We start from the raw sequence: 16,859 nt of genomic DNA on the forward strand, positions 1-16,859 counted from the left end.
CCCCCCCCCCCTCCTTCAATCACCATCCAGGCAAAACCCAGAACACAGATTGGAGATCAGTCCTCGGTGTCTCCTTTCCCCGTCGGTTCACCTCCTCACCTCATTAGCCCAGAGTCTGCTTCCTGTGTGGTGCAGCAGCGGCAACGCTCTGCGTCTTCAGACACTGGAAATCGGACCGCAGATCCACAATATTTTTCTCCCCTGCCTCATTGGGCAAAATTGCACTCAGGCCTCAATAAGCAACGGGACAGAAAAATATACCAAATTTTTCTCCTTTTTTTCCTTCCCCCTGCCTCTCTCTACACTCACTCACTCACTCACTCACTCACTCACTCACTCACTCACTCACTCACTCACTCACTCACTCACTCACTCACTCACTCACTCATTTACTTGCTTTCTTTCTTTTCTTTCTGTTCACATGCTTCCTTCCTTCCTCTCGCTCTGTTTCTCTCTGCCTCTTTCTCCATCTCTCAACACCTCCGTTGCTCTTTCTCTCTCTCTCTCTCTCTCTCTCTTGCAGTGTCCTCTGTCCAAGGCCAAATACTTAAAAAGAACGAAACTTTGCCCTTGTGCAGAAAGAAGGGAAATAACAAAGAGCCAAGGCAGTAATTATAGCCAGCTATTGAAATGTAGTTTTCAGCGCTGTAACGCTACACTAGGCTCAGCCTTACTGCCAGCCCAGTTAGGACTCAGGGTCCCACAAGGCTTTGGGAGAAAACAGGGCTTTTGCTACCTGCTGTAGTGTGCAGGGAAGGAGCAATCATGTCTGTTACTGGGCATGTGGGATTGATTGGATCAAATACAAAGAGAAATAGCAGTTCATGTGCCGCGTATTCAATCGTTTTCTCAATTCTGAATAGGACACTATTCTTACCCCAAAAGTAAAGTTTTGGCATTATACTTTATCATAAACACACGCACACAGACACACACACACACACGGTATCAACGATGTAACCCTTAACCAGAGACATTTCAAAAAGAGACTAACCAGGTCTTTCTCACTTCTTGTAATTTGTCACGTGAGTGACACAAGGCGGCTTACTGCCCCACCTCCCCACAGCACAGGCCCCTCCCACTCCAACGAGACATGTAGAGGTTTTGGTCGTATGTGGCTATTATTTTCTTTACCTTTTTGAAATAAAGGCACATATTGGACCTTCCCTTACAAGTTGAAGGTGTTTTGAACATTTCGACACTGAACCGTAGTTTTTCTGATCCATAAATGAGTTTGAGACGTGTCCAGCGATCTCACCGTGTTAACAATAGCACCAGTGTAAAGGTCCCACCCACTTAGGAGAGCGGAACTGTTCCATTTTCACCCCATTGCCGCTGCTGTGAATGCGCTATCTTTTCTTATCTGCTATCTTTGCTTCAACCCAGTGGGCCTCTAATCAGCAGACTCTGTTTTGACCCCTCTCTGACCTCTGTCTCTGTCTGATAGTAGACACAGAACCTGTATAATGATACATAGGATTTTCTACTCTCAGTTCTAGTCTGTGCCAAAGGGACACTGTGCCCCTCTGTTATTCTTTTTTACCAGGCATCTGTCACAGTATGGGAAAAAGGTTTCAGCCGTTGTCATCGATATTACCATGGCAACCACTGTGGCGCTAAGGCAGGATTGATCCAAGGATGAGGGACTTCTACTACTGTACCATGGCTACCACTAGGATCTTGGATCGACCAAAAGTTGTCTATTCTCCCAACCAATCAATTGGTTGACATTCTTATACGCATATTTTGTGTTCTTTCATGTGTTCTTCTGAGAACCAGCTTGTCTATTGCCTACAGTACCTTTTCAAGCTTTTTGGTGGCTAAACATGAGTCAGAGACAACATAACAGAAAGATTAATTATAGTAGATTCTGAACGCATGTAGGCTTTAGGCCAAAACGTTCCTCAACTTTCCTAACTCGCCTACCTCTCTTGCAGCTGGACAGCCGATTAATTAACTTGTGAAGCATGAATTAAATTGCATTTAAACATGCATGCTAAATAATAGGCTATATAATGGATTTTGAAAACAAAACAAGTCAATAAGTTGTGAAATATCAATTAACAGAACTGTGAAATACGCTGGGGTGTGGGTATGACTGGTTTAAGTAGCCACACCTGCCCTGGGTCAAGATAATTAGACCTAGGAGCAGGGGTAGCTACGCACCTGTTGCACATTAAATCTGACATCCTCACACACAGAGAGAGTTTTTGTCTTGACGGCAAGTAACATCTACTCTGGCTTTGTAACATGGTGCCATGACACCTGTATTTCCCCAAGGAGATTAATAAAGGAACATCTTATCTTATATTTTGCCACAACTCTTAACTCAATACACTGGTCTGCTGTTTTCACCATCGTCGCATGTGTTGTGTTGGAGAGCCCCTTTGAAAGCAACTTGGTGTGTGGCTGCCATAATATCAGCCATGATAGACATCAACAGTTGTCTATTGTCTGTCTGTGCCCATTATACATACAATTAGCCCTATATTATCAGTGGGACTTCTGCCATGGCTACCACTGTAGTACAAATGCAGGATGAGGGACTACAACCATGTCTACCACACTGTAGTACAAATGCAGGATGAGGGACTACAACCATGGCTACCACTGGGGTACTAATGCAGGATGAGGGACTACAACCATGGCTACCACTGGGGTACTAATGCAGGATGAGGGACTACAATCATGACTACCACAGTAGTATTAATGCAGGTTGAGGGACTATAACCATGGCTACCACTCAAGTTCAAGTTCTTTAATAGTTGTCATACAGAAGTACAGAATACTTTCATACAAAATGCTTCTTACTGTTACGCTCCAGAGACTGTGCTAGACAAGATAGTATCAAATAACATAATAACATAATATAGCATGAATTTAGAAGAAGAAAATGAGGTCACAGTGTTCGGTATAGACATATGTACAATGTTCTGAGTTACCATATAATATACAATACACAATACTATGCAGTGTACTAATGTACAGTACTATCTAGTGCAAAGCAGAAATGGGATGAGGTACAATTTTAGGTACAATTTACAGTAAGGTGTACGAGTTGTAGTGCAATCCTTCATCCATAAATATAAAGTGTGGGGAGTGGGTGCTACAGTGTGTTTGTTTAAAGTGGGTGTGTGCTATAAAGTGTGTGGAGTGGGTGCTACAGTGTGTTTGTTTAAAGTGAGTGTGTGCGTGTGGATGTGTGTGCTATGTGCGTTTGGTGGTTGTTGTTGTGTAGTGTTCATTCATTGTTCGTTTAGCAGCCTGATGGCCTGGGGATAGAAGCTACTTCTGAGTCTTTCTGTGCTCGCCTTGAGACTCCGGTATCGCTTGCCTGACCGCAGCAGTTCAAAGAGGCAGTTGTTCGGGTGACTGGAGTCTTTAATGATTCTCTTAGCCTTGCCCTTGCAACGCTTGTAGTAAATGTTCTGGAGGGTGGGGAGCCCCCCTCCAATTGTGCGTTCGGCTGAACGTGTCACTCTTTGTAGTCTGCTTCGGTCTTTTGCAGTGCTATTCCCAAACCAGGAGGTGATGTTGCCGGTCAAGATGCTCTCTATTGTACATGAGTAGAAGTTCTTAAGGATCTTCTGGCTGACTCATTCAGCAATGAGGAACTTCTACCATGACTACCACTGGGGTACTAATGCAGGAGGGACTACAACCATGGCTACCACTGTAGTACTAATTCAACAATGAGGAACTTCTACCATGGCTACCACTGTAGTACTAATTCAGCAATGAGGAACTTGAACCATGGCTACCACTGTTATAGTACTAATGCAGAACTGATGCAGGAGAGGGTACTTCCACATTGGTGAATGCAGTACCTCTACTCTCCCTTCCTTCAGAGTGAAGTGGATGACGAATAGACGCAAACATTGTTGATATGAAAGATGACACCATGGTGCCGACAGCACAAAGATGAATTGCGTTCCCCGTCTGTCTAAGTCCTACAGTACATCCCCCTCTCACTCTCTGCTCTTCCTCCTCCCCATCTCATTTTCATAGAGTTGTAGCGTTGTTTGCTGCTCTCTAGATGATATCTCAGTTCCTGGAGCTGGAGGTGTGTTTAGTTTCCAGGGAGAAGAAGTATGACATATCCGACAAAGGTCTCTGTGTCCTGAGAGGAACGTTTAGCTGGAGCTGCCTGTTCTGTCTGCAGTGATGTTTCACTCATATGTTTGGTACGAGGCCAGTGCCCGCCACCCCACCCCTCCCAAAACAAATAGGGTGTCATGCTTTGTTTTGGTTGTACCATACACTGTGTGTGGATTCTTCTTCTCAGGGAGGAGAGAGTTATTTGGCCTGGGGAATCGGGAACGTTTCACAAGTCAACTTCTTTAACCTATAAACTACTACTGCCCCAACAGTATAGTGTCCATACAATAAACTACTGTTTAGAGTGCATGCACATAGGGATATCCTGGATACTACCTAATATATTATAATGTATATTAAGAGGACAACGTGTTTATATGAATCTTCATATCCTGTTCAAGAAAACCCATGCTTGAGTGAATATCAGGAATATTACCATGAAAACAAAACGTACACAGACCATAAAGCCCAATTAAGGTGTTTAAATGCATCCCAGTTTATATCCACATACACTAGCAATTGTATTTGGGTTTTTCATAATTGGGTTATGAATTATCCCAGCTATTGTAAATGGAATATGGCTGATGTAGAATACTTGAGTATCTTGAATAATATCAGAATAATATCATTATTATACTCAAACAATGATTCTTTTAGATGTGCGTCATACAGGTAGAAGCCTGGGTGCACTCGGTGTGCTTGATAGATGGTAGATCCTGACTCCATTTGCAGTCCTCACGCGGACCACATGCCACAGACTTTAAATTGACTCAATTTGGTGTGTGAAGCCAGAAATCAAGGGCAGGCTTCCAACCAAATGAGAAGGAGAATTATTAATAAAAACCCATTACCCTCTGAGACCCGTGGCGGCGAGGGTGTCTTTCAGAGGCTAAAGATCCCCTGTCCCCCCCCTAAAAAGTGACAGGAATGGGGGTCTCAAGAGGGTTAAGCGATGTCTAGGCATTCTTATTCAAATGACAAATGAAAAAAGATATAATGTACCGTAATTCCTCTAATAGTAACCCCGGCTTGTATTTGTTTCAACTGTAGCGGGTACCAGGCTTGTATTAGGAGGAGGCCTGTATAAGAGGGAGGCCTATATTTCAAATTTTCAAACTGATCATAATGAATAAATCAACATTTTGTGTCAGTTTGAACCCAGTAAAATGTACTGGGTTCATTTATTGAAACCAAGTACTGTATGAAATAGTAAACAGTGCAAATACAGGTGGTCACTGGTCATTTCAACGTTTTCAAAGTGAAATCAAGTAACTAGCTCAGTATGCAGCTCAGTATATTAGTAACCCGGCTTGTATTAGGAGGCCGGCTTATAATTGCTTAGCTCAAGAGCGCACCGGGCCATTAATAGAGACCCGGCTTGTATTTGAGACCCGGTTACTATTAGAGGAATTACGGTATGTGGTTTCTGTCGCTGATATGTAGGCTACATACTCCTCCATCTCTTTCTCACTTTTCCATACTATATACTATTTCCAGGACTATAACAGTCTAATTAAATTAAATTGTAACTTTTTAATTAATACATTTTTTATGTTTATATTTTATATTTATGTATCATCCCTGTCTTTAACTCATTTTGTGTGCATAGGTGTATAAAGTGAATGTTTTGGTAGATCTCAGCCTACCTTTCACACTGCCATTGATGTTGAAAAGGGCTGGAAATAATATTCCATGACACTCGAAGGTCGCTAAGGCATAGGTTATTCACGCTTCTGAATACCCCTTTCTATTCACTAACCTTACTGTATTACTCTATCGCAAGCCATTCAAATTCCTGCAAGCAACCAGCAACACCTGGGAAATAATAACAAGCGCCCCTCGACTGAACGCATCGGTTCAATGTACTGGGCTTGTAGTACAGTGTTAGAGAAACCACCCAGTGGTTTTCAGAAGGATGAGTTACATTATGCTGCCTAGCAACTTTCAAACTACTTTCAAGTCTGTCAACATCAATGGCAGTGTGAATGGCATTTAGTAAGATAAGTTGAGATCAGCTAAAACACACACTGTATAGTATACACCTGTGAACACACAACTAGGCTAGTTAAAGATAGGGGGAAACTCCAGTAATGGCAATGAGTCAAAATTAGACTGGCATGGTCCTTTTTTAAGTTCACTCATTTAATGCAGGTTCTCTCTGCATTAGTTTCATTGAGGTGTGTGTGTGTGTGTGTGTGTGTGTGGGGTGCATGCACGTACATGTGGGTGTGTACGTATGGGTGCAGTGTATGCACATCTCTGTGTATGAGTGTGTGTCACTTTTACACACCATCTCCAGTTGGCGCCATGCCCAGCTGTAGCCATATGTCCGTGTCATCCTTTGCCCTTCAGGATATTTGGCCTTAGTACAGAGCTCACGGGATAGTGAAAGAGCAATAGCTCGGGCCACTTACTGGCTACAGCACATGATTGACGTGTTTGATCAACCAATTAATTAATTTCCAAACCAAAGAACTTCCCGCGCAGGTCCATAAGCCCTGCTGACTTATGAACAAAAAGGGTGGGTCACTTGAGTTACACATGCTGCGACCCAACAGAACTTTACCTCATTTCTTCAAAGAGTTTCTATTGGATTACAGTAGTTTGAGTGGCAGCTGGTACTAATCCTATAAAGCTGATTTTATATGCTTAATTCCTAACAAGTCCTTGAAGAAGTACATACAGCGGCTGTTGGCACCTTAGAGAGGGTGGGTGATCCGTTTTTCACACTGAACCTGTCAGTCTTGTGGTCCATATTTGAGAATATATTACATTGAAAGCTTGCAATATAAGCGTGTGTGTGTCTGTGTGTGTTAGAAAGCAATTGTGATTGCCTGCCTGCTTTGTTATCACTGAGTGCAGGGCCAGAGATAGTGGAGAGAAGGAATAAGGACACACTTGTCTGGAGGACATCTCACCTTGCTGTTATTATCGTGTGTGTGTGTGGGTGTGGGTGGGTGTGTGTGTGTGGTAAAACCACTAGTACACACATGTCTTGTGTACTTATCGTATTACTAAACTTGTGAGAACCAGCTTCAGTTGTGGACACCAGAAGTGAGGACATTGTGGCTGCGTCTATGAGGATCCATTTTAGGGTTATTAATTAATGATAGGATAAGGGCTTGGGTTAGATGTATTGATATGTATTGGCAAGCGTAAAAAACATTATTAGGGGCTAGCCTAGAGAATGAATGGAATCAATGGAAGGCCCTCACAAGTGTAAATAATACAATTCACAATATGTGTGTGGAAGTGGATTGCAGTCTGATTAGATATGCACGTGCAAAGAAGGCCTAGAGTGGAGAATGTGGAGCGATAAATGAAGAACTGTGTGTGTGTGTTTATATATTATCAACGCACACCTCTGACACACACACACACACACACACACACACACACACACACACACACATACACATACACATACACATACACACACACGTGCGGTTGTCATGGATACCTGTATAGTGGGCGGAGATGGCCAGGGCTGTGAAAATGCAATAGAGAAACAGAGTTTGTGAGACTCTGTGAGAGGGACCTCGCCGTTAACACTTTCAGTGCCGGCCGTGTTTTCCTTTTTACCCCGTTGAATGCCACAATCCACGGCCAATGTTAACGTTAATATCGCCTAATCTATGTTTTAAATTATGGCTATGTGTCTAATCTGCCCGTCGCTTATCAAAGACTAATTTTCCAGTCAACATTGGCAAGGCAGATTGTATTTTTATCGCTTCATTTCCGTTTGATAGCATTTTGAAAATCACCCGTTTTCCGGGGAAAAACAACCCATGCCTATGATAATCGCCTTTTACTGGAATATTCCAGAACGTTGTCATTTGTCGGCCTATTTATGAATCGTTTACAAATAAACGCTAGATGATCGATAGTATATGTGTGCACACGCACACTCGTGCCGTGCGCTGATAATCGCTGCTCTTATTTCCTCATGGCTTTTACAGTCAAAACAGCCATATCACATGTCACATAAACGCTTATATATCCGTGAAAACGAGTCTGATTATCCTAACACTGATAACATAGATTCCTTACCTGAGGTAAGTAAGTAAGTAAGTAAGTAAGTAAGTAAGTAAGTAAGTATTTATAAAGCACCTTTCATACATGTCATGTAGCTCAAAGTGCTGTACACAATTATAGGCATATATAACGATAAAAGCAATAAAGTCATAGTGATCAGTTAAGATCAATGTTTAAAAAAATAATAATAATAATAATAATAGTAACGTAAAAATGAAAATAACGTAAAAACAGTCATTTGCTTACCAGTTTGGGAGAACAGGTCCGCACAAACATTTCCGCTCAGTGGCAACCGGAAGTGCACTAAACCAATGCACTTGTATTGTAGGTAGCAATGTTTAGCTCTTATAACGCTAGTGTAGTTACGTTTTTATCAGTGGTCATAGTTGGGTCCATAGTGCTTTACCAAGTCCCATGGATCCATCAGTGGCCGTGTATTGTGGTAGAAAGAAAGAAAAAGAAAAACGTATAAAGAAAACAGTCTAAAGTTTGAAAGTTTGGGAGGTCCGCAAAAACATGCCTTCAGCTCAGAAGCTGAGGCGTGTCAAAAACTTTTGAAAAACTGGAGGCGTGTCTCCTATTGTACCCATTCCTTCATCTAAAAAGTTTGAAAGTTTGGGAGGTCCGCAAAAACACGCCTTTCAGCTCAGAAGCTGAGGCGTGTCAAAAACTTTTGAAAAACTGGAGGCGTGTCTCCTATTGTACCCATTCCTTCATCTAAAAAGTTTGAAAGTTTGGGAGGTCCGCAAAAACACGCCTTCAGCTCAGAAGCTGAGGCGTGTCAAAAACTTTTGAAAAACTGGAGGCGTGTCTCCTATGTACCCGTTCCTTCATCTAAAAAGTTGGGTCCACAAGGCTTATCCTAGCCTCATGGATCCATCAGGTTTTTCCAAGCCATAACTATTTGTAAGCTAGACTGTATAGGTACGTTTTTAATTTTCCTTTAAAAATGTGTATAGAGCTGGCGTTTCTGATGTGTGTTGGTAGTGTGTTCCATAGTTTTGGGGCATAGTTGGCAAAAGCCATACTTCCTATCCTTTTTTGGTTTCTGGGCATGTCTAGTAAACCTGTAGTGGATGACCGTAGCGTTCTTGAGGGCAGATAACTAACTAGGGAATTTGCTATGTATTTTGGGCCTTGCTCATTAAGAGCTTTATATGTTAGGAAAAGGACCTTAAAATCAATTCTATGAGTTATTGGAAGCCAGTGCAGAGTGGCCAGGACTGGAGTGATATGTTCTCTTCTCCTTGTATGAGTTAGTAATCGAGCTGCAGAGTTTTGGATAAGCTGAAGCTTCCCAATGGTTGCTTTGGGAAGACCAGTGAACAGTGCATTACAATAGTCAAGCCGACTTGATACAAAAGCATGAATAAGTTTCTCTGCATCCTTTTTATTTATGAAAGGTCTTACTTTCGCTATGTTTCTTAGGTGGAAGAATGACGTTTTCATGGCCTTATTTATATGAGACTTAAAGGTCAGGTCTGAGTCCAAGATGACACCTAGGCTTGTAACCTCAGTCTTTACATAGGATGACAGACTCCCCAGGTTTTTACAGAGCACTTCCCTTTTCGCTTTTGGGCCGATCAATAGGATTTCGGTCTTGCTTTCGTTTAATTTTAGGAAGTTATTGTTCATCCACTTGTTTATTGCTAACAGACAATTTGTAATGGACTGTATGGCTGTAGTGTTATTTGGTTCTGCGGAGATATATAGTTGTGTATCATCAGCATAACTATGGAAGCATACATTGTGGTCTCGAATGATGTCCCCGAGGGGCAGCATATATAGTGAGAAGAGTAATGGACCAAGGCAGCTTCCTTGTGCGACTCCAAAATTGCTGTCATGTTCCTCGGATACATTGTCTCCAAGCTTAACATAGAACCTTCTCCCCTTAATGTATGTTATGAGCCAATTTAGTACATGATCGGAAAAGCCAACCAGTCTTTCTAGACGACTGATCAAGATATTATGGTCAATCGTATCGAACGCTGCACTAAGGTCCAATAGGACAAGAATTGAGACTTTGCCAGCATCGGAGTTTAGCCTGAGGTCACTAACTATTTTGGTAAGGGCAGTTTCAGTGCTGTGATTTGTTCTGAAACCTGATTGTAGTTCCTCCATGATGTTATTATCTTTGAGAAAGGAGTTTATTTGTACTGAGACTATCTTTTCTAATATCTTGCTGATAAATGGAAGGTTCGATATTGGCCTATAGCTTTTTAGTTCGTTTACATCTAAGTTTGTTTTCTTTAGTAGTGGTTTTACTACAGCCGTTTTAAATGCATCTGGAAAAGTGCCTGTTTGAAGAGACATATTTATGATTTCAAGGACATGATTTGAGACACTATCAAACACCCGCTTGAGAAATGCTGTTGGTATAGGATCGAGGCAGGAGGTGGCGGAATTACACTCAGAGACAATCTTACAGAGGTCAGGTAATGTAATACATGTGAATTCCCCCATAGTTATCTCAGGTGGGGTTTCACTCATAGCCAGATCTATATCAGCGGTAATGCTTGCTCTAATCAATGATATTTTTTCATTAAAGAAAACTGCGAACTCTTCACATTTTGTGGCTGATTGCTGCGGTATATGGGGGGGTGGTATGTTAATCAGCCGGTCAATGGTGGAAAAAAGTACCCTGGAGTTACCCATATTTTCTGAGATCATTTTGGAAAAATATTCCTTTCTCGCAAGTTGTATTGCCTTATTGTATGCGCCCATGGCGTCTTTGTATAAATTAAAGTGAGCTGTGAGTTTGAGTTTCCTCCATTTTCGCTCGGCTATCCTACATTTTCTCTTGTTATCTTTAACATTGGTTTTATTTATGGTCAGATGGTATCCAAATAATTTATTCCAATTTCCGATCGCCATTCGAAAAAAATCGATAAATGTATTGATCCATCGTGTGTACAGTATAACACATGATCCGCGCGGCTCAGAGGCTCCAGAATGAACTCTGGTAGACCCCGGCTGCATCAGTGAGAAGTAAAATGTGGAGTCAGAAATCCGTTCTCCCATTCACTTTCATTGAGTCCATTCCAAAAGGGTGATTTACCATCTGGGAGACGATAGGGGGCGCTTTTTTCACATCTGAGCGCCGGCGGTCCCTGGATCTCCAACGGTAGGCTCGCGTGATGCAATATGATTTCAGATCGTTAATAAAAAATAAATAAAAAAATACTTGTGACCGTGGCATTCAACGGTCGGGCGTAAACCAGAGAAAAGCCGTGAGTGGCACTCAAAGTGTTAATGGCATGTGATCTTCTCATCAACACCAAGTACACAGTTATCTATGCTGCTGCTTCATCATCACTTAATTATACTTATATTCAATATTTTCCTGAGGTATGTCACCTCTCCTGTATGACAACAGGTGTTATTAACTCTTTGCCCGCCAAACCCGAGAAACGTCGAGTTTCGTCGCCAACCGTTGAGCACCAAACCCGACTTTTCTCAGGTTTTGATCCTTTGATCTTTTCCCTTTGATCCCCGTTCTAAACATTCGGTTGGAGCTCCCTGGGTCTTCCTGGCACAGCTGCCTATGTTGGAACTGCAATGACGATCGAATCCCGCCAGGTGGCAGTATCGCCTACCTTTTGAACTGGGATAGTTTAGTGTGGGGAGTGTCTGTCCTGATTCCCTCTGAGGGGGAGGAGTTCTTGCAGAGCAATCGCTCTGAGATTTTATCGCCTCAAACCTATTGTTTCCCATATACACAAGTATACACATATACACGAGTAATTGCGATCGCGATGGGATCACCGGGATTATTCTTTTTGGAGTAAGGTAAGGTCTATTCTATGTCTATTTTACCGAACCTAAAACATGTTTTTGTACCGATCACAGTGTCGTATTTTACCGGACCTAAAACATGCTTTTGGTAACGATCGCAGTTTCGAGTTAAAATGACCCCCCCCCCCCCCCCCCTTGATGATTCTGTGAAGACACATATGTACATGGTATATACCTTTGCTATTTGGAGTTTCAGGCGAGCAACCCGAACGATTTGGGCATAATGCATATAACGCGTCATATCTTGCGATCTATGAAAAAAGACTGGATTATTTTGGAAAGGGGCGATGTTTAGCATGGAATAGCGCACAAACTACAGTATGTAGAAATGAACTGGTTAGTCAGTGTTGCACTATGAACAATGCCTGTCAAATGAGCCATACTATTGTCTCCATAGCTATAATACAGAACACACGATGGGTCCGCAAACATCGCTAAAATGGTCAATAGCGCTGGCGCCATTGAGGAGAGATGAGAAAACAGCACACACTGCTGTCAGTTTCTAATGGAAAACTCTCATCTCCAAAAAGTTAACTTTAGAAAACCTGAGAATAGGGCAGACCTGAATGCATTTCAAAGCTTCAATTGCTGCCATGCTAATTGATGCCGAAATCCGTTAGTGGTTAAAGTAACGTTGTATTAGTGTATTCGTTTGGTACACAGCGCATACTGAACCGAGGGTCCAGTACTGAAACGGTTCGGTACGGATATGTGTACCATTACACCCCTAGAACACGAGTGGGCGAGTATATATCAGTTTTGCAACTAATGAACGTCAGCCCATTATCAGATCCTCATCAGCTCCAAGTCGACCCTTAGCAGAATCAACAACCCCACACTCACCATCGATGGCACCACTGTCTCCCCTTCATCCCCTTCCTCTTTCTACCACCTTTGCAACATTGCAAAGACCAGGCCCTACTGCTGAAACACTGCTCCATGCGTTCAAATCCACAGGTTTACATGTTTGGGGCTAGAGCCTTCTCCAGGGCATCTCCCAGGCTCTAACTCCACCCCTCCCAGGCTCTAACTCCACCCCCCAAGACATTAGAGAGTCTGAGTCCCTCACAGTTTTCCAATCCCACCTCGAGACCCATCTCTTCTCCACTGTATTCTCTTAGCCCCCCATCCATCCTTGTGTGTTTGTGTTACGTTTCTCTGTTGTTTGTCTCACTACCAACGCCACTTAGTGTAAAGTGAAGTCCTGTTTATTATTATTATTATAGAAATAATACCTAAAAACCTTGGTTGAGTTCAAGTCCAATACCAGATCCAGCTCAGTTTGAATCAAGACCAAATCGAGCTTCTCTTGCCCTGATCTCCTCACAATCTTTAGATGGACTTCTATGTGCTGAGTACATTTACAACCAATTTAAAACCCCTTGTAAAGTCAAGACTTTTTGAAGATACAAGGTTTCCACTATACAGCCCTATACTATACTGTATATCTTTTCCACTGCATCGTTCAGTGCCATGAGCACAAAGTCCCACTGATATTGTGTGTGTGTGTGTGTGTGTGTATTAGTGTTGTCACGATACTGGAATTTCGAACTTCGATGCGATACCTTGAAAAGTATCGATATTCGATACCATTTTCGATACCACAGGGATTTTTTTTTTTTTCTTTTTAAATAAATTTAGCTTTTGTTGCTGGTTTATTCTCCTCAGCTTCTCTCTGGTACTATAAGAGAAGATAAATATAACACTTTTAAAACCCTTTGTTTATCTTTAGATCACACATTTAAAAATAACTGTTCATCTCACTTCAATAATTTTTATTGCAGAACATGGTATTTTCTCAAGCAGACAGATGTACTGTAAACACTCCAAGTTTACCTGACAAACTTTGTATTACAGTCATATTCTGACTTAACTGAATGCACATGTGTGTGTGTGGACTACTGTACTATTACAGGTATTGAAATGAACAATGCAACTTCCTTATAAAATAAATAAATAAAAAAATTATGAATAATTAAATATCGATATTTCTGGAAATGAGTATTGAAACGTTTTAAATATTCAGAATCGATTTTTCGATATTTTTGACAACACTAGTGTGTATGTGTGTATATGTATGTGTCTGCGTGTACTGCTGTATAAGCAATATTTGAGCTACCATTTCAGTTAATATTTAAAAGTATACAGTAATGCCTATCCTTGCTTCCCACTCAGTCAATACTATCTCTCTCTCTGTGTGTGTGTGTGTGAGAGACTGATGATAATGGTCAGTGTATGCGTGCGTGCGCGTCACCAGAGCCGGCCTATATCCCCATCAGAGCAGCTTGCTAATGGGCTGAAGTTCAGCAGATACACCCTCGGGGGGAGAGTCTCTGTGCTCGTCTGGAGATTAAGTCTACTGGTGTCCAACACAGAAAGCCAGTATTACGCATGTGAAAGGTAAAATGGATTCATCCAAATTAAAGGAACGTTTCAGGGTTTGTATAGCAGTTGGTTTCATGACACAAGGAGGTTTGACTAATGATTGCATACGCCTCTAAAACTCCTGAATTAATTTGGTCGTCCTCAGACGAGTTTGAGTCTTCTCGCCGAGAAGTTCTCGGTCATCCATACACCCAGCAAGCTCCACATAATTCTCCACAGCTCCACAGAAAACTCTTAAACCTCCCTTTTAAACAACATAGTTATTTTTTTAAAGCCCAAATATTATGTTACTGCAGTATGAACTGTGTCACTCAGAATAGTAGGCCCACGTTCAAACTACACACCTGGGTGTTGTTGGCGGAGCTTGACACTGAGTCTGAGGCACACAAAATAAAATATTAAAATATTTCTTACCCTCGTCGACTGGCACCATGTCGTTATTGTTCTCTATTGGTACCGTAGGGAGAATGCTGTCTATTTCAGACATTTCCTGGTATTCTTAGGGACAACTGACAGCCCTATCGTCTCTGTTGTGATTAATTGGATTGAACTTTCACTCTTGTATTGGCTGACTGACTGTGATTTTGATACAATGGAATTGTATGTTTATTTGTTTGTTTGTTTATGCTTGGTGGTCAAGTAAGACAGACCTGATAAGATGCATGCACAATATAAATGAAAAGTATCATGGCTAAATAATATATATTCCCGGATTGGGATTTCAACCAGCTTTAAGGCCAAGTGTCAATAGTTTGTTCTACTATTCTCTTGATAGTCTCTCCCCCACTCTGCTCACAGAGGTCTGAAATTGCATATGAAAAAGAGAGGCAGCGAAAAAGCTATTTCAATTTGGGTTTCTGAGTTCACCTCTCCCCTAGTACCCTCCTAATTACATTAGAGGGTAGTAACATTACACTGTCTAGTGCTTTGAGAAGCAAATGAAAGAAAAACGTGAGTGTCTTGAGTCCAAGGATTGAAACGTTGGCTCTGACAGTGACATACGTTAGCCTATTGATTTGTTGGGATGAATGTTTGTTTAATGAGCCAACTGAAGACACATCAGCAAGTGCTGTCAGAGTTATTTTCAGTTTATGATTCCAAGCTGTGTTTGACAGAGGAGATTGAGGTGTGTGTGTAGTGTGTGTGAGTGACTGATGATCAGTGTTGGGCAAGTTACTTTTAAAAAGTAACTAGTTACAGTTACTTCTTCCAAAAAGTAACTAAATTACTTACTCAGTTACAAATTATAAAAGTAACTAGTTACTTCAGAAAGTAACTATTGCGTTACTTTCAAGATTTCTTTTTTTTTACATAAACAACATACACAAATCTAAACTATTTTAATGTTGCTGTGTGACAAAGTGAGACTAGCCTCCAATCAAATGCCATGTATGTAGATATTATAATTACTATGTTTATATTACTATGTTTATATTACTATATTACTATGTTTGGACTTCAGGAGGTCGGGGGTCAAGGACTACAGCCCCCTCAGCATCGACGGGGCACCGGTTGAGAGAGTCAACAGCTTTAAGTACCTCGGAGCCTACATATCCGAGGACTTGACATGGACCACACACATTAACAGTGTTGTGAAGAAGGCACGACAACGCCTCTACTTCCTCAGGCGCCTAAGGAAGTTCCAAGTCAGCCAGAAGATCCTTAAGAACTTCTACTCATGTACAATAGAGAGCATCTTGACCGGCAACATCACCTCCTGGTTTGGGAATAGCACTGCACAAGACCAAAGCAGACTACAAAGAGTGACACGTTCAGCCGAACGCACAATTGGAGGGGGGCTCCCCACCCTCCAGAACATTTACTACAAGCGTTGCAAGGGCAAGGCTAAGAGAATCATTAAAGAATCCAGTCACCCGAACAACTGCCTCTTTGAACTGCTGCGGTCAGGCAAGCGATACAGGAGTCTCAAGGCGAGCACAGAAAGACTCAGAAGAAGCTTCTATCCCCAGGCCATCAGGCTGCTAAACGAACAATGAATGAACACTACACAACAACAACCACCAAACGCACATAGCACACACATCCACACGCACACACTCACTTTAAACAAACACACTGTAGCACCCACTCCACACACTTATAGCACACACCCACTTTAAACAAACACACTGTAGCACCCACTCCCCACACTTTATATTTATGGATGAAGGATTGCACTACAACTCGTACACCTTACTGTAAATTGTACCTAAAATTGTACCTCATCCCATTTCTGCTTTGCACTAGATAGTACTGTACATTAGTACACTGCATAGTATTGTGTATTGTATATTATATGGTAACTCAGAACATTGTACATATGTCTATACCGAACACTGTGACCTCATTTTCTTCTTCTAAATTCATGCTATATTATGTTATTATGTTATTTGATACTATCTTGTCTAGCACAGTCTCTGGAGCGTAACAGTAAGAAGCATTTTGTATGAAAGTATTCTGTACTTCTGTATGACAACTATTAAAGAACTTGAACTTGAACTTGAACTATATAGTGGATCATACAAATACAAACACAATAGATGTTT

At 41.6% G+C, this 16,859-nt stretch overlaps 1 protein-coding gene across 1 annotated transcript in view; it reads left to right on the forward strand.

Annotated features, from left to right (window-relative positions):
* Positions 1 to 16,859, forward strand: part of mgat4b (alpha-1,3-mannosyl-glycoprotein 4-beta-N-acetylglucosaminyltransferase B) — a 418,569-nt gene that overhangs the window by 88,721 nt on the left and 312,989 nt on the right. The gene's annotated exons all lie outside the window — the stretch shown is intronic.

The sequence above is a fragment of the Notolepis coatsorum genome (genome assembly GCF_963971535.1).
Source record: "Notolepis coatsorum genome assembly, chromosome: 16".
Taxonomy (NCBI): Eukaryota; Metazoa; Chordata; class Actinopteri; order Aulopiformes; family Paralepididae; genus Notolepis; species Notolepis coatsorum.